General features: G+C 53.9%; 1 long non-coding RNA gene and 1 other non-coding gene across 2 annotated transcripts; both read left to right on the top strand.

The window, feature by feature from the left end:
• The first annotated feature begins 2974 nt into the window (after positions 1-2974).
• Positions 2975-23679, top strand: LOC122679883. The gene is made up of 3 exons (XR_006336567.1): positions 2975-3177; positions 22555-22725; positions 23504-23679. It is a non-coding gene; the product is annotated as an uncharacterized LOC122679883 (long non-coding RNA).
• On the top strand, positions 11077-11148 carry TRNAC-ACA. Its single transcript has one exon. It is a non-coding gene; the product is annotated as a tRNA-Cys (tRNA).
• Positions 23680-24558: the final 879 nt, after the last annotated feature.

The following is a 24558-nucleotide window of genomic DNA, read 5'->3' as shown; positions in this document are numbered from 1 at the left end:
GAACAAAACAATCTGACTTCCTGTGGCTTGTGTTCTGTGCGGGGACCTGGGTTGGTAGCAATAAATTTACAAAAGCAATAAGTAAATTATAAACGGCGTTTTATTGGACAACAAATGCTAGGGAGAACAGTCACTCCTATGGGGGTGAGGTTTGGGGTGAGGAAGATGGCAGTTTTAAAGAGGAGGCTCCTGAAAGACCCCGCCACGGAGCACAGGCTGGAAGGAGGGGACTGAGGGGAGAGACCCTGGGGCCCTCTGGGGCAGGGAGGACAACCACAGAGATGCTGAGCTGGGAGAGCATCCAGCGGGTTTGAGCAGGTGAGGGACCCGGAAGGGAGGGACCAGGTCAGGGGGGCAGAGTGAGATCCCTCGAGAGAAGGAGGTGCCGAGGAGCTCTGAGCCCCGCTCCGTCTCCACCTGCACTTCAGAAGGATCAGCTTTGGCTCCAGGGCTGAGAATGGGCTGTGGGAGCAGCGAGAGGCGGTGGGGGACCAGCGGGAAGCTTGGCGGTGACCAGGGGAGAGGCTCCGGGCTCTGCTTCTCCTGGTGCCCGCGGGTGGGCTGCATATCCAGGACTTTGGTCTGAAAGTAGGAGCGGTGGGGTGCAGTTTCCCAACACAGGGAGGAGCATGGGGGCCAGGGGACCGGGGGCAGAGACACATGGGTGTGTGCTTGTGGGTGCCCATCGGACATCCCCAGGGATGTGGAGGAGGGAGCTGGAGGATCCAGTCTCAAGTTCAGCTGAGGGACATTCGGGCATGCTCAGTACCCAGTGGCACTTACAGCTGTGGCTGGAAGACGGCGGGGGAGCAGGCGTGGACACGGAAGGGGCCAGGCCAGGCAGGCGTGGGACAGTCTGGCATCTGGACGGGAGAAGGGGATGGAGAGGAGCTGCCAAGCCATGCCCATTGGCCAGGATGCACATGGCCAGCAGGGGTGCCCAGAGGCAGACCTCAGGCTTGGTCCAGGTTCCTGACCTATAGGGCGGTGAGCGAGCCCGTCTGGGGTGGACGTCGATCCGCACATCCAGGGAAAGAAACCAGGACAGACACTCACTTAAGCAACTGGGAAAAATGTTTCCTGGGTTTGGGCTGCATATTGAGGGCAAAGACAACCTGGATGCTAAAACTTCCCAGAACTGCTGGATCTTCTAGCAAAAGGGGGTTCTGCAGTGCAGGACCGCGTGCTTCGAAGACGAACGTCACTCTATCAGAATCGTGCCTGAGGCCAGCTCCGATTTCTGTCTGCGTCCACAGTTGTCACTTTCAGCTGGAGAGAGCCACGACTCCCTTCTGTCTGCCATGAATTCTGCAGTCTGCAGGCGGGCGTGCTCGGTGACTGAGAGAGACAGACTGTTTGCGATTGTTGATTTGACACATGTGACTAAGTGTTCAATAAGTTATCTTTCAAATTACCCTGCCAAGCTCGTCATGACAGGGGATAATGATAGGACTGTTCTCGGAAGGAGGGGTGGGTGTTTGCACTGAACAGCTGGCTGCAGCTGGCCTCTGGGGTGTGGCCAGTGGATGTGGAGACGGCTGGGAGAGAGCGTGCGCCCGCCATCTGCAGCTGAGCCTCGATGTGGACACTCAGGAAACACGAGTCCACCGTCGTCCACAGAGAACGTGGCCACCAAGCTCACGACACAGGCTGCCCAAGTCTGGCTTCCCGGATGCTCTGATTAGGGTGGGTCATGATACTAACAACATGTATCCACGTCTGTTAACTTGATTGCAGAGGGAGGAACTCAACCTGGGGCCAAGCAGCTAAGCTCAAGTCTTCCAGCTTTTAAAACCCATGGCTTTGCACCCACCCCTGAGCTGGGTGCTGGGGGAAGAAGAAAAAAAGAAATGGTTGTAACGAGCATGAAATTTGAATTCCAGAGCTCTGTTTTCCTCCTATTATGTACCATCCCGAGTCACCCCCTTGTCACTGACTCTATATTACTCATCTGTGAAGTGGGTAATATATTACTATCTTCACCTCCCAGTGGGAAAGGGAGGTCCCTGCCGTGGTTCTTGCCTGGTCTGTGGGCCTGAGGATGGGTGCTTTGCTCAGGGAAGAAGCTCTCTCTGCTTTGTGGATCGGTTCCAAATCCTCTTAGATGACAGAAAGAAAGTGAAAGTGCAAGTTGCTTAGTCGTGTCTGACTCTTTGCGGCCCCGTGGACTGTACAGTCCTTGGAATTCTCCAGGCCAGAATACTGGAGCGGTAGCCTTTCCCTTCTCCTTGGTATCTTCCCAACCCAGGGATCAAACCCAGATCTTCCGCATTGCAGGTGGATTCTTTACCAATGGGGGCTTCTTTAGATGACAGAAGAGCTTCATAAATCTTCTGATATAATGATCTGAAAACTTTGATTTTTTTAAAATAATTTTTTTAGGTCACGTGGCATGTGGGATCCTAGTTCCCTAACCAGGGGTGGAACCTATGTCCCCTGCAGTGGGAACACAGAGTTTTCAACACTGGACTACCAGGGAAGTCCCCCAAAACTGTGATTTTTTTGTGGTTTACAATACTGAGGCTAATCATTTAGCAAACATGGATGGACATCATTTTGTGACCATTTACTGAAGGGTTACCTATACTTTTCTTTGATATCTGTAAAGGGATGTTTATTTCAATCATGTCAACTGATTTTTTTTATAGTGTAAAGCAGATTTACCTGCATGCAAGATAATGAGGATTAGGATCCTAGATGAAAAGGAGAGCCGTCTTCTGTCTAATGGGAGACTTAATGCTGGGAAAAGGTGTGACCAGTAGGACTGTCAGTGGATAAGCTGCGGGGCCATCTTTCCAGCTGGCAGAGTCTCCGGGACCCGATGGACCTCCCTGTGTTCCTCCTCTCCCAACACTCATGCATGACGCAGCCAGCAGACAGACACCAGGTCTTTGGACTGGGCAGCTCCAGAGAGACATTCGCGAGGCTTCTTCATTGGCTGGGCAGTGGTCAGTGGGAGACAGGGCAGGTTTCCTGTCGGTGCAGAAGGAGCTGACTTTGTGGTTTCCGGGCAGGGCTTCCACCAGGACACAAGCAGTGGGGAGGCTGGGGAGACAGACAGGGCGCGACCCAGGCGAGCAGAGGGAAGTGTGGAGGTGGACTCCGGGTTGACGCCGAGGGAGCTGACGTCGGTTTCCCACGAGGGCTGTCATGAGGTCTGCAGTGGACGCGTGGTTGGTGAGTGCATTTAGCAATTTATTAAAGGCTCTGTGTGGGCACCGGGAATTCCGCCAGAAAGCACATGACTGGCCATCTCCACACGCTTGTCCTTAAGAAGCCTTCAGACCCACGGTAAACCCAGCAAGTCTGGCGTTCCACTGCAGCCACTGTGCTGGACACTTTAGAAAGAGCAGTGACCACAGCATGTACTGATTTTTGGGATCGTGAGGAGGGGAGTCCAGAGACCCTGAGAAATTGAGTCAGGGTGTTTGCGGCCGGACTGTGTCCTGCAGAGGGGATGAAGTGTAACGAGGAGGCGGGTTCCTGTCCTGGACGAGGGTAGGCAGCTGGCCCTCAGAGATGGGGGTGGAGGAGGGGAGCATGTTTGTGGGAATATTGGGAACTTGGTTTTGGACATGTGGTGCTTGAACGGCTGTTGGGACACTTGAGTAAATCTATCCAGGGATTGGCAGGAAGAGCCTTAAACCTGGAGGAGATTTCAGGGATGGAGATAAAGATCCGGGCACCACCCTCAACAAAGAGATAGTTCAAATCATGAGCGAGGTGTGATTTTCCAGGAATGATGCTGCTGAGTGAGCCAAGCTCTGGGCTACAGGCAATGCTGTGGGAAATACGCATGTTTACACAAGAGAAGGGGCTATTCTTACTAAGAGCAGCATTTTTTAGTTAGGCACATGGCCTCCCAAATAGACACCCCATTTATCAAACTCTTGCAACTAGATGCTCCCTTAAGATCAACTTTGGAAAATAGGGGGAAAATGGGAAAATATTATTCCTAGCTTTCAAAAAATACTTTCCATTTCTCATGTTCTCAGTCCAGCTGGTTGGAATGCCACTCTAAACCTTTTTAGAGCTTGAGTGAGAAGCCACAAGTGGAGAAATACATAAAATGATGATCTCATTATGAGACTTTTATATTTGGGTCTTTCAGGTATAACAGTCAATCTATATCCTAAGAAATACAAGCACTTAAAAGACAGTTATGTCACAAAATTTGAGTATGCTTATAATGATATAAATGACAGAACCCCATTCAAATTGGCCTAATGATATTTTTTAATAGAAAGGAAACATTAGCTCACACAACTCAAGTGTCTAGGGGTAGAATTTCATTCTGCTTTGGCTGTGTCACATCCTCAAAGCAAGTCATCAACTCCCGGGATTATATATAGACACTCCGTCTTCAAGAAGTGAAGCTTAATTTTTCTCCCCAACTCCCTTGAGGATGAGTTTAGGGTTTGCTTTCAAAGGACAGAGTGTGGAAGAGAAACCACAGCTTCACAGCGGAGACAGTGGGATGCACCACTTAGCCATGCGGGGAAGGTGGACATTACCTGTGACGTCAGGTGGACACCAGGTACCTCCAGGTGATGGGAAGGGCACTCTCCTCTGGGCTTTCCCAAAAGCCCCTAAACCCAGTCTAATCATGAGAAAATCATCAGACAAGTCCATCCTAACTGGGACACATTCCATGGGACACCTGGGCAGTACTCCTTAAGAAGGTCAAGGTCATGAGAAAACAGAAGAAAGTGAAACTGTGTGGGCGAGGGGAATGGAGAGGTGTGACTCAGCACAGCGTGGCCTCCTGGACCGATCCTGGGGCAGCAAGCTCGTACGTGGAGAAACAGGTGACATCCAATAGCCAATATTGGTATCAGCGGTGAGAGCCATATCATTAGACACCAACCCGGGGAAACGGGGAGGGGCACGCAGGGATCCTTTATTACATCTGTGCAGCTTTTCTGTAAACCTAAATTTATTCCCAAACAAAGTGTATTAAAAATGCCATTGGTAATTTATTTCTTCTCATCTCAGCTCATTTCCAGGCAAGCTTTCCCCCCAAGGGTACCTCCATGCCTCCACCCTCCCCCGAGGCTGCAATTATTCTTCTGTCAATCTGAGGACCCAGGGGACCCTTTTCTCCACAGCTCCAGCCGGGGCCCCAGCTTTCCTTCGGATTGACTGCTGAGGGAGGCGTCCACGCAGAGCTAGTCGCAAGGGCTGGGTCTGGATGTCTGCTGGGTGGCCAGGCTTCCAGCATGCGGTCACCCTGCCACATGCGCACCTCGGCACCAGGAAGGGAGGGCAGCCCATGAACCATAAGGGCTCAGAACTGAGGGGGGTCCCCCAGGGGACATCGGGGTGGTGTGACAGGAGGGAGAAAGATGCAGGATGGACCCCAGCTGTCCACTCTGCCAGGAGGCTGACTGGTCAACAGTGACTCCAAGAAGACAAAGGTCAAGCCTGCCACGTCCTTCAGGGGAGCGGGGCCCTGGGGGTGGGGCAGAGGCTGTGCAGTGCTGGGCTTAGGGCTGGTTGTGGCGGGGCAGACAGCCAGGAGAACCCATGATGATCTCGGGACATGTAGCCGATGGGTAAGATGAACGTAGCCCTGAAAGCAAGACCTTACATGTGGTTGCCACATGCCATGTGCTGTTCTGGGCACTCTCATCCGCGACCCTAGTAATTCTCACAACAAACCTCTAAGTATAAGCAACACCATCATCCTCTTTTTCAGGCAAGAAAATGGAGGCCCCTAGAGGTTCACAGATTTGCCCCAGGACACTCAGATGGTCAGTAGCAGAGCCCCGAGCCCCGCCTCCTCTGCCTGGTATCCACGTTCACCCTTCAACCACAGTGCTGCCCGGAGGGGAGACACGAGGGAGCTTGTCCAAGATCTTGGGGCAAAGTGTCTATAAAGGGAAAGGATGAATGCACGGTAGAGGGGATGAAGGCGCAAGACAGAAGGGGGAAGGAGACACAGGAGAGGGGGACGGGGATGCAGGAACAAGGGTCTGCTGGCGAGGGGTGGTTTGCACTGAGCAGGGTGAGCAGGTGGCCAGGGCTCCGGGAGGCTCTTGGTGGCCCTTCCGGCTGCCTGGTCAGCAGGGTTGAAGGGCAGGCTGTCTGGTCCCCAGGGTTACTATTTCTTGACCGCTGAGCCCGGTTTGGGTCCTAAAGGCCCACAAGTGAGGCCCCATCTCAGTGCTGGCCCCAGGATTCTGTCTGGAGACGACGGCCTTCCCCACTGCGCTCCAGCTGCCCGCAGCAGGCGGGTTCCTGGAGGGAAAAAGCTGTGGGTCCCGGTTCCATCTCCTCTGTCTCGGGGTCCAGCCCTGCTCTGAAAAGGAGCCACAGCTGAGTTGCACCGGCTCAGCTTCCACAACGCCTGTGAGGTTGGCCCCTGGCTGTCAGTGTTTAGTTGCTCAGTTGTGTCTGGCTCTTTGTGACACCATGGACTGCAGCACGCCAGGCTTCCCTATCCATCACCAACTCCCAGAGCTTGCTCAGACTCATGTCCATTGAGTCAGTGATGCTATCTAGCCATCTCATCCTCTGTCACCCCCTTCTCCTCCTGCCTTCAATCTTTCCCAGCATCAGGGTCTTTTCCAATGGGTTGGCTGTTCACATCAGGTCCCAAAGTATTGGAGCTTCAGCTTTAGCAACAGTCCTTTCAATGACGATTCAGAGTTGATTTCCTTTAGGATTGACTGCTTTGATCTCATTGCCATCCAAGGGACTCTCAAGAGTCTTCTCTAGCACCACAATTAAAAAGCATCAATTTTTTGACCCTCAGCTTTCTTTATGGTCCAACTCTCACATCCGTACATGACTACTGGAAAAATCATAGCTTTGACTATTTGGACTTTTGTCAGCAAAGTGATGTCTCTGCTTTTTAATATGCTGTCTAGGTTTGTCATAGCTTTCCTTCCAAGGAGCAAGTGTCTTATACCTTTATGGCTACAGTCACTGTCTGCAGTGATTTTAAAGCCCAAGAAAATAAAATCTGTCACCTCTTCCACTTTCTATTTGCTCCAAAGTGATGGGACCAGATGCCATGATAGCTTTTTGAATGTTGAGTTTTAAGTCAGCTATTTCATTCTCCTGGAGAAGGCAATGGCAACCCACTCCAGTACTCTTGCCTGGAAAATCCCATGGATGGAGGAGCCTGGTAGGCTGTGGTCCATGGGGTCGCTAAGAGTCAGACATGACTGAGCGACTTCACTTTCACTTTTCACTTTCATGCATTGGAGAAGGAAATGGCAACCCACTCCAGTGTTCTTGCCTGGAGAATCCCAGGGACGGGGGAGCCTGGTGGGCTGCCGTCTGTGGTGTCGCAGAGTTGGACACGACTGAGGCGACTTAGCAGCAGCAGCAGTATTTCACTCTCCTCTTTCACTCTCATCAAGAGGCTCTTTAGTTCCTCTTCGCTTTCTGCCGTTAGAGTGGTATCATCTGCATATCTGAGGTTGTTGATATTTCTTCCAGAAATCTTGATTCCTGCTTGATCTTCCTCCAGCTCAGCATTTCGCATAATGTACTCTGCATAGAAGTTAAGTGAGCAGGGTGACAACATACAGCCTTGGAGCGTTCCTCTCCCAATTTTGAATCCGTCCGTTGTTTCGTGGTGGCCACGGCAGGCTGTGTTCTGTTCTCAGGGGTCACGGTGACCCGTCCCAGGCAGAGGCAGCTCAGCAGCCCCCACACGGCCTGAATTCTCCCGCACTCCTGACGCCCTCGACTGTTCCTGTGTGAGATCCCTCAGCTCTGGGCCCTCACCAGGCCCAGGAATGGCGTATATATTCTAGGAGCTTCTGCAGCTCCAGGCTGGGGTCCGTGTCCTAGGGCTCTGAGCGACTTAACCTCTCGTGGGATGTCTTCCCTCCCTGGGGACCCCTCGGTGCTCACTCGGGATCTGGGGTCCAATGGAGCCGAATCTCATTTTCTGTTGCTTTGAGATGCCACACTGTGGCAGGGACCGGCAAGCTTGGGCCAAGAGAGGTGACATTTTCCAGCTCGTGGATATTTTTAATGCAAATACAAGGAGCCATCAATAACATCTATGGGGCTGACGCCTTCCGTCAAAAGCACATAATAAAAGAAGCAACGTGACAGAAACCACATCAGGAAATCAGCTCACTCACCACGAGGTGCCGCTTGCTCCTGTGTGAAGCTGTCTGCCAGCTTCCTGAAAATGGGCGAGACGAGAAGCTGGGTCAGAGGGAGAAGCTTCCAGAAAGCCTGGGTGGAAGGTCCAGTGCATTTCGGGTCAGACCCTCCTGGCTCTGGCCCCTGTTTGCATCAGGCCCTGGAAGACTTCCTGGAGGAGGCAGGCAAGACCTGCTGCCCTGAACCCACCATGTAAGATGTCACACTCAACAAAGCCTCGTAGCCACTGGCTCCCGCTGAGAGCTGGGGCGGGGGGCACACAGGGACTCCCCCTTCCTGGACCAGCACCTCCAGTGTGCCCCCCGAGCCAGGCCTCAATGCACAGCACACAGGGGACGGCTCCAGGCGGCTTCCTCCTGCCGCAGACCCCCACCTCTGGTGCCTCCAGACAGAAGGGCTGGCGTTCAGCCTCTCAGAAGCCCAGGCTCAGTCCAGTCCCCACCTGTGGCTGCCACGTGCCACCTGCAGGATGGAGTCAGACGTGATGAGAAGCCTGTGTCCCTATTCTGGCTCCGGTTCGTTTCCCCTGTTGTTTTATGAGAAATAGCTGCTTCTATGGACTGCAGGACATTCTTCACCCTGCCCTCGCGAGGCCTGCCCAAACGGCTCACCAACCTTCACGCCAGCCTGTGCAGCTGCTGTGCCTCGGATGGCCCTACACCCCTGATCGTGGAAATCGTTTGATGAAACCGTTAATGAGCTGTGAATTTATTCCTCTCACTTGCTCTGCTCCGACATTCTCACGTGCTTTCTTGTTGTTTAGTTGCTCAGTCGTGTCTGACGCTCTGTGACCCCGTGGACTGTAGCTCACCAGGCTCCTCTGTGCATGCGATTCTCCAGGCAAGAATACTGGAGTGGGTGGCCATTCCCTTCTCCAGGGGATCTTCCCCATCAAGGGATCAAACCTATGTCTCCTGCATTGCAGGCGGATTGTTTACCATCTGAACCACCTGGGAAGCCCTCTAATGCTTCGGGACCACAACAAAGGCTCCCACTGCCCTCCATCCCAAAGGACATCCCGGGGGAGAAGGTGTGACGGGTTTGCTGACACTCAGGAGGGTGGTGGGAGGTCTTCTCCAAGCCTAGCCCTCCTTCAGCCAGGGGACGGTGAAGCACATGGCAATCTCATTAGGGGTGATCCTGACGGGAGGCTGTGCTTCGGGGCTTCTCTCGTGAGCGTCTGGGAGGCGTTGTTCTTCTGATGGGAGTTCCCGGTGCTTTAGGAGCTGCCATTCTGCAGAGGCGGCGACCAGGCGGGAAGTGACAGTTGGGACTGTCAATTCGTTGAAGCTCCTGGACAGCTTCGCCCACGTGGTGATGGACGATATGGGGGTGGTGCTGGATTTTAGCCACGCGACGTGTTGTGTGTGTGTGTGTTTAACATTTTATAAGTTTGAGAGTGGCTGGTCAAGCGTAGCTTATTTTTCCAAAACACAGCAGCAATTTTTCTGAATACAAGGCTTTTAGATAGTGCTTTTAATGAATGATGGACTATTTCCCCCATCGTGAAGGACTGAGATGTCTGGCTTCAATGTGTGCTGCGTGCGGCTTCCATGTGTCTTTAAGTGGATCAGGCTAACCCGTTTCCCGGCTTCCCCATCTGCGTCCCCGGTGACAGCCTCCTGTCCTGACCCCGTTCCCGGAAGCTGTCATCCCGAGCTGGCCGTCCACCCACTCTCCCTCTGCTCGCCAGGACCTACTTTGACGTCATGTGTGAATATGAGTGTGAAATATTTTTATTCCCTGGCTTTCTTCTGCCTACTTGTCTTTTATTTAATTCCCAGCATGCGTTATGGTGTGTGTCTTCTCAGTTTATGTTTTTTTGCAATTGAATCATTTCTCCTGTTTCCTGCAAGGATAAGCCACTTGGGGCCACTTTCGTTTCTCCAGATCTGAGTTTGGAAATGAAACTTTGGGCTGAAAGCTAAGCCTGAGGTTCGTCAATGCCTCAGGCCACTGGGCTCTGAATCCATAAAGAGCCAGGAATCCCAGATACCACTTTTTCTCTCCATGTTGCAGGCACTTTTTACATATTGGGCAATTTTGATGACTGGTCATTGGAAAGGTGGTTGCTTTTGATGTGAGTGTGTGTGGTGCATACACGTATGTGGTGTATGTGTGTGTACATGTATGTACATGTCTGTATACATGTGTACATGCGTGTATTTTTCTTGGGTGGTGTATTATGATGACGATGCTTCAAGTAGGAGAAGAAAGAAACAGTTAAGCAATCAGTGATGCTTTATAGCAACAAAACCACAAACCCCCTTGGAAGACCTCTTTCCTGAGTCTACCCTCAGTGGCTCAGATGATAAAGAACCTGCCTGCAATGCAGGAGACCTGGGTTATATCCCTGGGTGGAGAAGATCCCCTGGAGTAGGAAATGGCAACCCACTCCAATGTTCTTGCCTGGAGAATCCCAGGGACAGAGGAGCCTGGTGGGCTACAGTCCATACGATTGCAGAGTCGACTGTGTCTGAGCGACTAAACACAGTCAGAGCTCTTGTAAATACCCAAGGCCACCTGCTCATTGAGACTGGCAGAGAACGTTATTACTCTGGAGAAGTGTTCTCACGGAGAGTCTGTGGCAGCCAGGCGGGCCGTGTGTGGGGGCCCCGGGGGTTCCAGGAGAGAGGCCCGTGTTCCCGCTCCCCGTAATTGGAAGGCTCCTCAGGGCCTGGGGCTGGGGCAGCAGGGGAGGCCCACCTGCGCTCCTGGGCCCTTCAGACCGTCCGGGACCCTCTACTTCCAGGCACTGGCCTGTCTCACAGCGTCCATTGTGGGTTCTCCGAGGGCAGCGGCTACGGGTGGGTCCGTCCTGCCCTGTCCCTGGCCCCTACCTCCCAGCATAGGACAGGCTGGGAGGTGCCTGTAGAATGACTGACAAAGCGTCCATCTGTGGTTCCAAGGGCAGCCGGGAACTTCCGTTTGAATAGGGCTTGGGCTTCCCTGCTGGCTCAGATGGTAAAGCGTCTGCCCACAATGCGGAAGACCCAGGTTCGATCCCTGGGTGGGGAAGATCCTCTGGAGAAGGAAATGGCTACCCACTCCAGTATTGTCGTCTGGAAAATCCCATGGATGGAGGAGCCTGGTGGGCTACAGTCCATGGGGTCGCAAAGAGCCGGACACGACTGAGCGACTTCACTTTCACTTGATCACCTGCAGGATTTCCTGAGCCCAGAACGTTCGGCAGCTCCTCGCAGAGGAAAGGGTGGGATTGTGTAAATAAAAAGGCAGGTTCAGCACCTCTCTCCTCCCCTCTTTGGGGGCCGAGGGAGGTTTGGAGCTTGGAGCTGGAAGAGCTGCTGGGTTAGCAGGTGGGCTGGGTCAGGGCTGGCGAGGATGACAGGCCCCTGGGAGCACAGTTGGGACTAGAATCCTGGGACAAAGGCGAGGCGCTTCCTTAGGGTCCCGGCTCCCACTTCACAGACACGTGGGACTATAGACGCTCAGTTCTTTCCTCTGTTGCACAGACCACTTCGAAGAAGAGGGCCTGGCCCCTCCACCAGCCAGCCAGGGTCCCTGGGGGGCAGCCCCACCCCCCATGCTGGCTTGAGGGCTGGGCCCCTGCCAGGCCGCCGCGCTGCAAATCCTCTGCGGACTGCAGCCGGGCATTGCCCACCCCGCCTTCCTCCCCGGCTCTACCCGACCTTCAGAGCTCAGGGTGCTCAGGCCCTTTGGCCTCCCGGTGTGTTAACACTGACCTTGACGTAGGACACCCCCAGCGGACACAGTCAGAGGGTTCTGACCGCCCGGGAAGCGGGGTGCCTCACCCTTCAGGGTGAGCAGCCAGGATGGCATCAGCATCGTGTGCGTTTGACTGCATTATTGTGGGTTTTGTTTATCATTATCGTTTGGATCATTCTCATTGGTCCTTATTTGCATGATTCTTGGTGTGTGGTTTCTCTGACAACGAACCGGTTCTCAGTTTCCCAGCACCAGCTGGCTGTCCTTTGATTCCGTTCAATCCTGACACTAAGTGTGCAGACCCCACAGATTAAGGGCTCAGGGCCACAGACCGGCCCCCACTTCAGAGGCCAGCCACAGAGGGGTTTGCCGGCCACCGACTGCAACCTGGGGGCTCCCCTGACCCCTTTCTCAGGTTCAGTGATTTGCTAGAATGACGAAGAGAACTTAGGAAAACACTTCACTTTTACTAGTTAATGATAAAGGGTCCAATTTGCAAACAGCTGAGTGGAAGAGAGGCCCAGGACGGGGGGATGGGGGAGAGGGCAGGGAGGGCACAGGCCCCCCGGGATGGGCAGACCACCCTCCCAGCAGCTCCGGGCGTCCGCTGACCACAAAGCTCATCACGTCTCGTTGTCCAAGAATTTCTGTAGTCTGTCTCCAGCCTCCTCCCCATCCTGGAGGTTGGTGGGTGGGGCTCAAAGTTCCCACCCTTAATCACGGGATCTACCTGTTAACCAGCGCCATCTTCATACTATCGAGGGGACCCCACCTGAGTCACCCTGCTAGCAGCAACTCAGGGGTGATACAGAGGGGCTTCTTATGAAAACAAAAGATGCCCCTATCCCTCAAGACACCCCAAGGGTTTAAGAAGCTCTGTCTGGAACCCAGGACAAAGACCAAATATGCACACACACACACACACATATGTATGTATTGTTGTTGCTCAGTTGCTCAGTTGTGTCTGACTCTTTGTGACCCCATGGGTCACAAGCACGCCAGGCTTCCCTGTCCTTCACCATCTCCCAGAGTTTACTCAAACTCATATCCATTGAGTCAGTGATGCCATCCAATTATCTCATCCTCTGTCGTCCCCTTCTCCTCCGGCGTTCAGTCTTTCCCAGCATCAGGGGCTTTTCTAACGAGTCGGCTCTTTGCATCAGATGGCCCAAGTATTGGAGCTTCAGCTTCAGCATCAGCTCCTTCTAATAAATATTCAGGACTGATTTCCTTTAGGATGGACTGGTTTGATCTCCTTGCAGTCCAGGGAGCTCAAGAGTCTTCTCCAGCACCACAGTCCAAAAGAATCTATTCTCTAACATTCAGCCTTCTTTATGGTCCAACTCTCACATCAATACATGACTATGGAGAAATCATAGCTTTTACTAGACGGACTATATATATAAAATGAGCATTTTTATTAAAGTCTTTATCAAATTTTTTACAGTATTGCTTCTGTTTTATGTTTTGGTTTTTTGGCCATGAAGCATGTGGGATCTGAGCTCCCTGCCCAGGGATCAAACCCACCTCCCTGCACCGGAAGGCGAAGTCTTAACCAGTGGGCCTCCAGGGAGAGCCCCCAAACATGTTTTCTAATATGCCACCGTAAAACCTCTCTAAAATGTTACCGTGAGTTATGTGTTGGTTGTAAAGCGAGGCACCCTCCTGGGACTGAGGTTTATCTGTACAGAAGACAAGATGTATTTGGACTCGTCTTCCCCACCTCCCTGCCAGGAACACACATTTCAGCTCCCGTGTCAACACCAGACCTGAGATCCCCTCCGATTCCCTAGGATCCTGGTGCCAAATGGCCCCATTCATCAACCAGTCCCGAAAAATCGATAGTGAAAACGCTCAGTGAGATCTTTAAGCTCCCGCCAACCCTCTCCTCCCATTCACGAATGAAGAATGGCCGTGGGGGAATATCGAACCTCACATAAGTCACATTGAGGGGGCACAATCCGTTTGCCCAAGTGATTAAAAAAAAAAAATACTTCTCAACCACCCACCCTCAGCTGGTCTCATCTGACTGTTTTGCTCCGTCGGCAAAACCGCTTTAAATTACACCATGGCGGGGCTCGCTGGGCCTGCTTCTCCCCCCAAGTTTTTCTCCGAGTCCTTCTGCTCAAGTTCTAATCAGACTGTAAAAGGAAGGAAGGAAGGAGACTGTCGTGCGGGCAGCCTGCCTCAGGGGCGACTGCCTCTAGCTCTGTAGGTGGAACGCTCCACACAGACCCCACTGGGGCAGGCCACGACCCGGACCCACCTTCTTCAAGCCCCACCTTCTTCAAGCCCCACGTTCTTGGTTATTTTGTTTCTCTCGAAAAAAGTGAAGTATTAGTCTCTCAGTCCTGCCTGACTCTTCGTGACCCCATGGACTGTGGTCCACCAGGCTCCTCTGTCCATAGGAATTCCCAGGCAGGTATACTGGAGCGGGAAGCCATTCCCTTTTCCATGGAGTCTTCCTGACCCAGGGATTCAACCTGGGTCTCCTGTGGTGCAGGCGGAGTCTTTACCTTCTGAGCCACCAGGACTGTCTCTTGGGCAGATTGTAAATGTGGCTTTGAGGGTCCCCGAAGCAGAGCCTGATCACCGTTCCCACAGGGAGGCAGTTGAGGGTGGGGAGGGCAGCCCCGCAGCTCCAAGCTTTCCTGAGAACACTCCTGGCTTGAAGCCCACCCCCCACTCCATCCTTGACCATCCATGCCAGGATCTGGAATGTTCCAAAGCCTGTGAAACCAGGTCTCCTGCCCTCTTGGATCTCAGCAGGTGAGCAGACAGCCCTGTGGGACTCTGACGTGGGCAGTCACAGGAGCCCAAGGTCTTCTGTCCCCAGTGCAGGTGTTTCTCAGGTCAGCCCCACGTCTTGCCCTGCAGGTGACTCTCCAGAAAACCCTGCACTCCAGGGCTGAATGTCCCAGGGTAACCCTCAGGACTCATCATTGAAGCCAGTCAACATAATGCCTGTGAGATTTTATCCTGAGGATTCCTCTGTAAACTGAAAGAACTATGGTTCAAATGTTTCCAAAATAAAAAAGGGACTCAAAAGGACCCTAGATATTCCTACCACTCAAAACAGCTGGTGGAAGTTCAGAAATTCAATTATACTTGGTCCCGTATCAAGGGACAGACGAAAACTTAATTTGCTTCAACGTTTCATACAGTTCCTACAAGCGTCTTCTCTGCACCAAGGGAAGGAATATAGCAATAACAGTTCATGTTTGCCAAGGGCTTTATCGTCACCAAAATGCTGTGGCCACCTCTGAGGTCATGATGTCTGTGACACCGCAGGAGGCGGGTTTAGGGGCTCGTCCTGCGGAGGAGTGGGGTGGGGAGGAGGTGAGACGGTAGAGGTCACCGAGACTCAGGCAGATCCAGGGCTTTAGTTGTGACCTCTGGACTGTTTATCTCCTTGGAAGTTAAAAGATCTGTTGATAAGGCATTGAATGCCCATTTTAAAAGACAGAGACAGAAGGGGACAAGTGTATCACCATGAAGCCGGGAGGGCTGAGCTCCAGAGAAAGATGCTGGGAGGAGCTGGCTCCGCGCTCACTGGGCGGGGCTTCCTGAAGCCTCTCCCCCCATACACACACACCGCACTCTCCTTTCTCATCCTGTCTTGCGGGGCTACACAGCCCCCAGCTCTGGACATGGGTGCCTGGGCCCAGAGGACTTCCCTTCTCTCCAGTGACCCCTGGCCATCTGCTTAGACCCACTCCAGTCACCCCCCAACCGTCTCTCCAACCCTCGCCCCTTCCTGATTGTAGCGTTCATACCCTGGGAGAGTTTGCAGGGGGCAGGGCAGCCTGGGTAGGGGCAGAACCTCGGGTGACGGCTCCCCGAGAGTGGCTGGAAGTCCAGGGCTGAGCCCTGCTCAGGCTTCAGGCTGCGAGGGCATCACTGAGAGATGGTGAAGGCCGCCCCGCCCTGTGGACACCACAGATTCGAGAAACTGGCGCTGCTGTGCTGAGTCCATTTCTGCACTAGATCTGCCTTATGAGGGCAGGCTCAGTGTGGCCTGCACCCAGGTCAGTCCATACAACGGCCTCATGCAGGCAGACTCCGCTGTCCAGCCAAGGGAAACACTGTGTCCTCGAGGACATGAGCTCCAGAGCTGGGATGCCCACGTCCCCTCCATCACAGGGTCTCCACAAGTGTTCACCGGGTGAATGGGTTTTTCAGCCAAGGAGACCCAGACAGACGAAGGTTAACTAGAGAGGGGGTCTTGGACCTTAGCGCTTGAAGGCGCTGTGTCCTCACCAGTGAATTCGGGATCATAAACCACTGGTTATGGTGCAAACTGTGTCAACCCCCAAATTCCCCTGTTGGAGCCCTAACCCCAAGGACCTCAGATGTGACTATGTTTGGAGAAAGGCCTATGTTAAAATGAGGTCTTTAGGGTGTTCCCCAGTGCAGTGGGACTGGTGGCCTTATAAGCAGAGGAGATTGGGACCCAGACACACGACCACGCGAGGACAAGGAGAAGACGGCTGTCTGCAAGTCCAAGAGAAAGGCCTCGATGGGGCCAACTCTGCTGACCTGTTGGTCTCCAGCCTCCAAAGTTACGAGAACACGCATTTCTGTTGTTTGGGCAACACGTCTGTGCGGCTTGTTACAGCAACCTGAGACACGAGTCCAGCGCCTCGCAGGGCAGCAGTGACGGGTCAGTAATGCCACCTGGCCCCACGTGAACTGTCGCTGGCATTGAAGGGGCGTTGGAGATGGTGAGCACAGCGTGTCCCCCCTCCACCCCAGGCTCCGGCTCCCCGGGGATGGTGTCTGTCTCTGGGCCATCCGTCTGGATCGTCTGACCAACCCAGGCTCCGGTGGGAGGAGGCTCTTCCGCAAGAAAACCATCAACATCCTCCCAGGGGACCTCTGCTGTCCTGTTCTTTGCAAACGCTGTCAAACCCTAGAATATTCATTTACTTCAAGTCGGTGCCGTGATTTCCAGAAATTAAATGCTGACGTCAAATGCACTGACCCCCCCCAACAGCCAGCCTGGCTATGATGCCAACAGAACCAGGGGGCGGGGGGGGGGGCGACGTGGGTTACCGGCACCGCCTTCTGTTTGGGGCTCCTTTGACCACTGCAGGTCGATACGAACGATGCTGTGAAGACGCTGATGTCTGTCGTTCTTGCTGCGCTCGGGTACCTTGCCTGCGCGGCTCGCGTCCTCTCATGTCCTCCTTGCCGGGATCGTAGGTGCTGTTCCCCTCTGACCTGTCCTCCCTCTGACCTTGGGCTCTCCCAAGGTCACACAGCTTAGAGGGAACCCTGCAGGACCAGGGCCAGCTCTGCCGGCTCCAGAGGCTGCCCTTCCTTCCTCCCAGTGTCACTAGATGCTGACTTCTCATTAATTTGCTGATTAAGCCCTGGTAGTTGGTGTGTCTTCACATGGTATCAGCCTGCGGAATGGCAGGACCCAAACCGTTCGGGCCATCTGCCCCTGAAACCTGTCCTGGTCGCTTTCCTTCAACTCTGCATCCACTTGCATTGGTGGGGGCAGCAGTGGGGAGTGGGGGGAGTGGAACCCGGCCTGCATCCCTGATGGCCGGCCCCTCCCCTTGGAGAAGACCCTCTCAGGCCAGGCCTGGTTGGTTGTTGGGGGTGGAAAGTGGCTGTCCGCTCAGGAGCGGGTGGTGTGGAAGGGTCCAAGTCCAGGATCAAGGAGCAGCTCTTAGGGCCTGGGGGCGGGGCCAGGGGTGCCGCTCTCCTCTTTGCTTGCATCTGTGGGTCAGCTTCACTCTCCCTCCTCTGCTGACATCCTCGTCCAGGCTGGAGGCCAGCACCAGGGCAGGGGTCCTGGGCTCCGGCCTCTGGAGCAGGTGCGGGGCTGTGGGAGCTTGCCCTGGGAGGCCCTCACTGGGGTCCCTATGCACCTGCTTGGCCAGGCCCTCCATGGTCACCTGCCCCCCGGGGGCCCTTGGCCATCTCACGACAGCTCATCCCAGGGGGTCTGGGCCACGTCAGCTCCAGGTCACCTCTCTTGTTCTGGCAGAGGCCTCCCCTCTGTCCGCTGGGTTCTAAAGGAGCCCTGGATCCTGGGGTGTCTGGGTGGGGGTGGGCACAGTCACACAGAGGCAGCTCCTTCACCCCAGGGGGCCTCTGAACACTGGGCACTCTGACCTGTGACCTCTATCCTGGCGGATGTTCCTGAAAGTGTCTAATCTCAGCCTCCAAAAAAGTTCTGGCACCTGTCCCTCAAGACGCCTCCTGGTCCCCACGCTCAAAGTTGGAGACTTTCCTAATCTGATCTCTGCTTAGGCCAGTCAGTCACTCTCAACTGGGGGTGCCCGTTTCTCCAGGGAACATTCTGCAACATCTGGAGACATCCTGAGGGTCACGCCTGGGGAGCTGCTCCTGGAGCAGTGGGTAGAGACCGCCATCGTGGTCAGCTCTCCAGAGCGCCCAGGACGGGCCCTGTGTTAGGAGCACTGGGGCGGAGACGCCCAGGCGGATTCCCCAGGGCTCCCTGGTCCCCCATGGGGCCGGAGCCGGTGCTGGGAGAGACGTGAGCTCTCATTTGGAATTTTTGTGCATTTCTGTTTTTTATCCTGAAAATGCATTATCTTTATAATGAAAAAATAGACATGATTTGAAAAATTAGGGGAAGATGCAAACACCATTTGCTTACCATCCTGGGACCCAGGGGTTTTGTTTCCATGCTGGAGCCCACGACTGGGTGGGCAGAGCCTGGGGGGTTGGAGTGGCTCTCTTGACCCCCGAGTTAGGGGTCCCTGTTGGCAGGTGATAGATGGGGTCCAAGGCCTGCCATCCTCTCCCCCATCACATCTGCTGGAGGCCTCAGGACCTCTCACAGCCCTGATGACTCACAGCCTGATGACCTGGAGGAGCTGGGCTGGTCCCACCAGGCGCTGCCCTCGGGGCCATCGTAGAGGGGCTGAGCCCAGGGATGTGACCTCACCCCCGAGTACGATGTGGCAGGATGACTGCCAGGTGCTGGGACCCGACAATCTGCCCCAGGACACCGAGATCCCACCCCCGGAGGACACTGGGGACAATCCCCGTGTCCACACTGCCCCGGCGCCCCCTGGAAACGGCCCTGTGCTCTGTGAGTATCAGGTGGAAGGTGCTGTCACCCCTAATTAGCTCACGTGAATAGTTTCTCCGAACCTTGAGGCCCAGGTCCTCTGTGCTGGAGACCTAGCAGGCGGCTAGGCCTGCAGGTGAACCGGGCGTGAGAGCAGACAGGCAGGAGGCCCCTTTCCTCCCTGAGACTAACGGCTGTTGGTCCCACGGGGTTTGCTGCCCGCCTCGTTCCCATGGTTATGTTGTGATTGACGGGCTGATGTAAGCATGAATCTCCCAGACTCACACTAGTGCTAGCCTTGGGGCATAAGATGGCTCAGAACCCCCTGCCTGTAACCGGTCTATTTTAACTTCCTGCTGCCGACATGCCTCCTGCAAACGGCATTGGAGGCTGGGAGGGTCGTTTGTCTTCCAGGCTGGCGCAGAGAAGGACGTTTGACCACAAGGCTGAGCCTGCCTCCCCATCCCACGAGCTGGTCCACTTTCTCCTGCTCCCCCAGAGCAGGGGCTTTCACGACCACCCCCAGCAGGGCCGGGGGGACTCCCAGACCACCTCCATTCTGCACTCTGCACCCACAGACATGCCCACCCTTCTTGCCAGGCAGAGGAGCTGGGGTCCGCTCAGTCATCCAGCTGTCCCTGACTCTCTGTGACCCCATGGACTATAGCCTGCCAGGCTCCTCTGTCCATGGGATTTCCCAGGCAAGAATACTGGACTGGGCTGCTGGTTCCTTCTCCAGGGGGTCTTCCCAATCCAGGGATTGAACCTGAGTCTCCCGCGTCTCCTGTATTGGCAGGTGGACTCTTTACCACTTGAGTCGCCTAGGAAGCCCCAGGCACCCACTGACCGGTGACCAAATGCGTGATGAGCTCCTGCAGGGCACTGGGTACCCTCCAGGCACCAAGGCTCGGAGACACAGAGGCGGGGCCTGCCTCCAGAGGCCATGGCTGTGAAGGGAAACCCGAGTGTGAGGCCTGCCCCTTCCTTGTGCTCTGTCTCCTCTTGGGGAGCACGGCGTATCTGCCGGCCTCATTCCCAAAGGCTTTGCGTTTCTTTAAAGTCATAAGATATTTACTAGTGTGAAGTGAAGTCGCTTAGTCGTGTCTGACTCATTGCGACCCTGTGGACTGTAGCCCACCAGGCTCCTCCGTCCATGGGATTCTCCAGGCAAGAATACTGGAGTGGGTTGTCATTTCCTTCTCCAAGGGGTCTTCCCGACCCAGGGATCGAACCCAGGTCTCCCTCATTGCGGGCAGACGCTTTAACCTCTGAGCCACCAGGGAAGCCCATGACAAGATGGTCATTCACCATCAATAATTGAAGCCTGGATCTCGAAGAGAAATCTGTACCACCATGTCCATTGCCAGGACAGGGAAGTGACCTAAATGCCCAAAGAGGGACGCGTGGACCAAGAAGAGGTGATAGACACATGCAGAAGAACGTTACTTACTCTTAAGAAAGAAGGAAGTCTTGCCAGTTTTCACAACATGGATGAACCTGGAGGAGGACCCGATGCTGGGTGAAATAGACACTGCGAGATCTCACTTATGTGTGCAATCTAAAGCGGTCAGATTCACGGAGGCAGAGTGCAGAATGCTGGGGGGTGGGGGCTGAGCGAGGGTAGGGGTTGGGGGGAGGGGAATCGGAAGGTGTTGGTAAAAGAGAAATTTCGGTTGTGCAAGATGAGTGAGTTCCGGGAATTGGGGATGGACTACAGAACCTGGTATGTGTAGTGAATATGCTGTTTCGTTAACTTAAAATTTTGCTAAGAATGCAGATCTTATGTTAAGTGTTTCTCTCTGTCTCTCACACACACATGAACATAATAAATAGGGCAGGAGGAAAATCTGGGAGGTGATAACTATGCTTACAGCATAGATAGTGGTGATGGCTTCAGGGTGCACACTTATCTCCAGATTCCATGGGTCATGCACATAAAATATGAACGCCAGTCATACCTTCATAAAGGGTTGAAGCCATTGAAACCCTTTGTCTCTGACTTCTAACACAGAACTGTGGTCTGCTAAACCTTGTCAAGACGGAAGTGGGTGCTAACCCAGACTGCGGGTGGGGGCGCTGTGAGCATCCTGAGGAGGTGGGGTCCACCCAGCCTGGGGTCCCCACTGGGGCTTCCTGGAGACACGATGCCCAGACTGGGTCTTGGAGGAGGCATGGGGTCAGTCTCTGCTTCGGTTTCTGTTTGATTTGCCAGGACCCCTCTTCCAATTCCATCAGGGCTTTGGTATTGAGGACCAGCTTGGAGATGGGACACACCTGCTTCATTTTCAAGATTGGCTTCTCCACGAATCCCCCTGAGAGGCCACCCTGCGTCCTGAGCAGGGTCAAGTCCTTGCTCTGTACCTTGACAGCCCTGGGCATCCTTCCCTTAATCACTGGGCTCACACCCGTTTTCCATTTAACAGCTGAACTGCAGCAGGTGGGGAGGGGATCCAGGGCCCAGCACGGAGCCCACCCAGCTGCCCATAGACCTGCCACCACTTAAGGACAGGAACTTCTAGGCTCCGAGGCTCCATGAGCCCCGCTATTGACATGCATCAGCTTGAGAGAGAAGGCTGGTTGTGGTCAGGCAGCAGGGGTGGCGAAACCAGGGTGGGTGCGTGGGGCTGTGGGCTCGGGGGCCAGGGGCAGGCTGCAGGCCTCTGCTCCTCCTGGGCCCTCTCGAGCACCGTCCGGAAGGGTGGACACTCAGGACTTCCCCCCTGCCTTTAATTGAGCCCAAGCTTTCAGCATCTCGAATGATACTTGTCAATTGTAAGTCATGTTTTTTTCCAGCAAAGCTTGCACTCTGAAGAGGATCCTTTTTCCAAAAATTGAAAGTAGACTTTGTGCATTTTTGTGTTTTTGATGTTAACTGGAAGTTGTTTATGAAAATGACAGCTCCGGAATCTCTGCTCAACAGAAACGACGGCGGGGAGGCCCAGGCGGTTTAGGGAGAGGGGAGCAGGACCCCGATGCCTGGTCGGTGGCCCCGCTGGCCGGGGGCCCCCCTGACCGCTCCTCTGGTAGGCACCTGTGAGTCCCTCAACAGCCCGTGGACTCTTCCTGGGTCTGGCTGAGTCCTGGGCGTTTCGTTCACCGCTCTCTCCCTGGTAAGCATCCCACGCCCTTGCCAAGGAGCCTCAACTGCCCCCTGTTCACTGGGGACCCTCAAATCACACCCTTTCCCCAATCTTCCTACTTGGAGGACTCTGCAGTAAATTGCCCACTGGATGTCTCTCCTCCCCGATCCCACCGTTCAGCTGTGTTCCTATTTTAATTGATGGGATTATCCCTTAAGAAGCTGCCAAGGCTGGAGCCTTTGAAAAGCATCTCTGATGCATCTATTAACTTGTGAACCACATCTGGAGGGGCTTCATTTTTGCAGATTCTACCTTCAAGGAGCTCTCCCTGCCTCTCTGTCACTCTTGATCTAGTCAAGGACCTCCAGGTCTCCAACGGGGCCATGCCGTGTCGTCCTCAAGTCCCGCTCCACCCCCGTCTCTGCTCTCCCACTGGGCTGAGCTCACCGAGCCCAGAGACATGGCCACAGCCCCTTCCCGTGGGACCTCCGGCCCATCCAGCCTGCCGACTGCCCAGCCTTACAGACCACGGTCCCAGACACACTCTGGGCCCCAGTGGGGCCGTACGTCACTCCCCACCCCGCCTCTCCTTGCCTCCTCCAGCCTCTTCACCAAGACCCCACAGACCAACAGGACCAAGCCTTCCCAGTGACCCTGGAGTCACCAGCCCTCTGCAGGTTCAGCTGCCGGCTCCGTGGGGACACTCGTCCTGCCCCTCATCCCCGTGATGTCCCTGTCCTCATTAAGCACACCCCAGCCCACCTGCCCGTCCAGGTGAGCGCTGAGTGGCTGCAGAGACTGCTTCAGTAAACAGGGGATTCACAAAGTGCGTCTTTTGGCAGAGAGGTTTCCGGTAAAAGGTCCAGATCATCGCCGGGACCACCTGTTCCCACGGGGTCTGTGGTTACAGAGTTTATCACATCCCTCATCGGACCCTCTCCTTAACTCTGTGCTCCTGTCTGGGGAAAACGTGACTGCGCTTCAGCATTTGGCAACCTTGGAATGAAGCATATATTTTACAACCCGGACAAGTTAAGGGTGTTTCTCTCTGTCAATAAACCATTTATACTTTGAGGAAAAGTCCTACACGGGGATACTCGATCATGCAATTCAATACAAAGGCCTAGGAGGGAAATGCAGAATTAGTTTTCTCAAGGAACTTCTCATTAAAAAGTTCCAGAAAGCTCTAGAATTTATCATTTAGAAACAGATACTTAAGACTATATAATCAACCCTAGCAAGGAGAATATGTGTATATGTATATATATATATTTTCTCTTTACCAATGAATTATATTTAGAATCTAATTGAATATGTTCCACTAGTTGTGCGAGAAGCTGTTATTTGCCATTTCCTGTTCTTTCTTACTAAAATAACTTTGGTGTTGGGGCAGCAATGTGTCGTCTAGAATAACTATACTTCCAGTTTCCCTTTGCAGTTAAGGGTGATCTTGTGACACATTTGGTCAATGAAAGGTAAACAGATGCCATGAGAGATTCTAGGAATTGTCTTAGTCCCATCACTTTTCTCTTTTGTTCCTACTGGATTATAGGTGTGATGGCTGGAGCGGCAGTCACCACCTTGAGGCCTGGAGGGAAAAGTCTGACACTTTGGAAATGCTGAACCAGTGCCAGCCTCCACCCGTCTGTGAACATCTCATTCAGTTCAGTTCAGTCACTCAGTCGTGTCCGACTCTTTGCCACCCCATGAACCACAGCATGCCAGGCCTCCCTGTCCATCACCAGCTCTCAGAGTCTACCCAAACCCATCTCATTAGGTGAGAAAAATAAATCTGATTTGGTCCAGTCATTGTTTTCTGTTGTTCTTGTTGTTCCTTGGAGTTGGATAAAAGCATCTCACAGTTGTGTTTATCAGCTCCCGCTGCTGTAAGAACATACCCCGGCCTGAGAGGGGCTTACAGGGCAGACATGTGCTTCTCACACTTCAGGAAGCTGCGAGTCCAAGACTGAGGTGCTGCTAGATTCGTCTCCTGAGGAGAGCTGGCTTCCTGGGTGCCGATGGCCACCTTCTCACTATATCCTCGCCTAGGGGAGAGAGAGGAAGACCTCTTCAGTGTCTCTTCCTCTTCTTGTAAGGACACTAATTCCATCAGGGGACCCCACCCTCTCGCGACCTCATCCAACCCTGATCACCTCCCAAAGGCCCCCATCCTCTAACACCACCACGCTGCGGCTTCGGAGCCTCAGTTTGGAGGGGAGGCGAACACCTGGCCAGTGCCCCCTGTGCACAAGGAGCCCCTGGTTTGGGGGGAGATGTCGCCTGTGCCCTGTTCATGGTCAGATAGGCCTGGACAAAGCTCTGCACTAAGGACGGTTTAAGAACTGCAAATACACTTAAACGCATTCTGTGCTTTCAGCATTCTGCAGTGAAAAAGAAATATTTTCACTGTTCCCTTCTTCTTCTTTCTCCAAACCCCCAAGCCCCAGCAAGGTTGCAATTTGCCACTTGGGGAAGCATGAATAATGGGAGTTGCCCTACATTGGAAGGTCACCGGCAAACCTAGGGAAGCTTTAAAAGACAACAGCTTTCTGAGGGAGTGCAGTCACTGTCCTTGCAGTGGAGACTCTGTGTTGAAAGAGGGTGGAA

This window comes from Cervus elaphus, chromosome 22, assembly GCF_910594005.1.
Source record: "Cervus elaphus chromosome 22, mCerEla1.1, whole genome shotgun sequence".
Classification (NCBI taxonomy): domain Eukaryota; kingdom Metazoa; phylum Chordata; class Mammalia; order Artiodactyla; family Cervidae; genus Cervus; species Cervus elaphus.
This window is presented reverse-complemented; position numbering and strand designations above follow the sequence as displayed.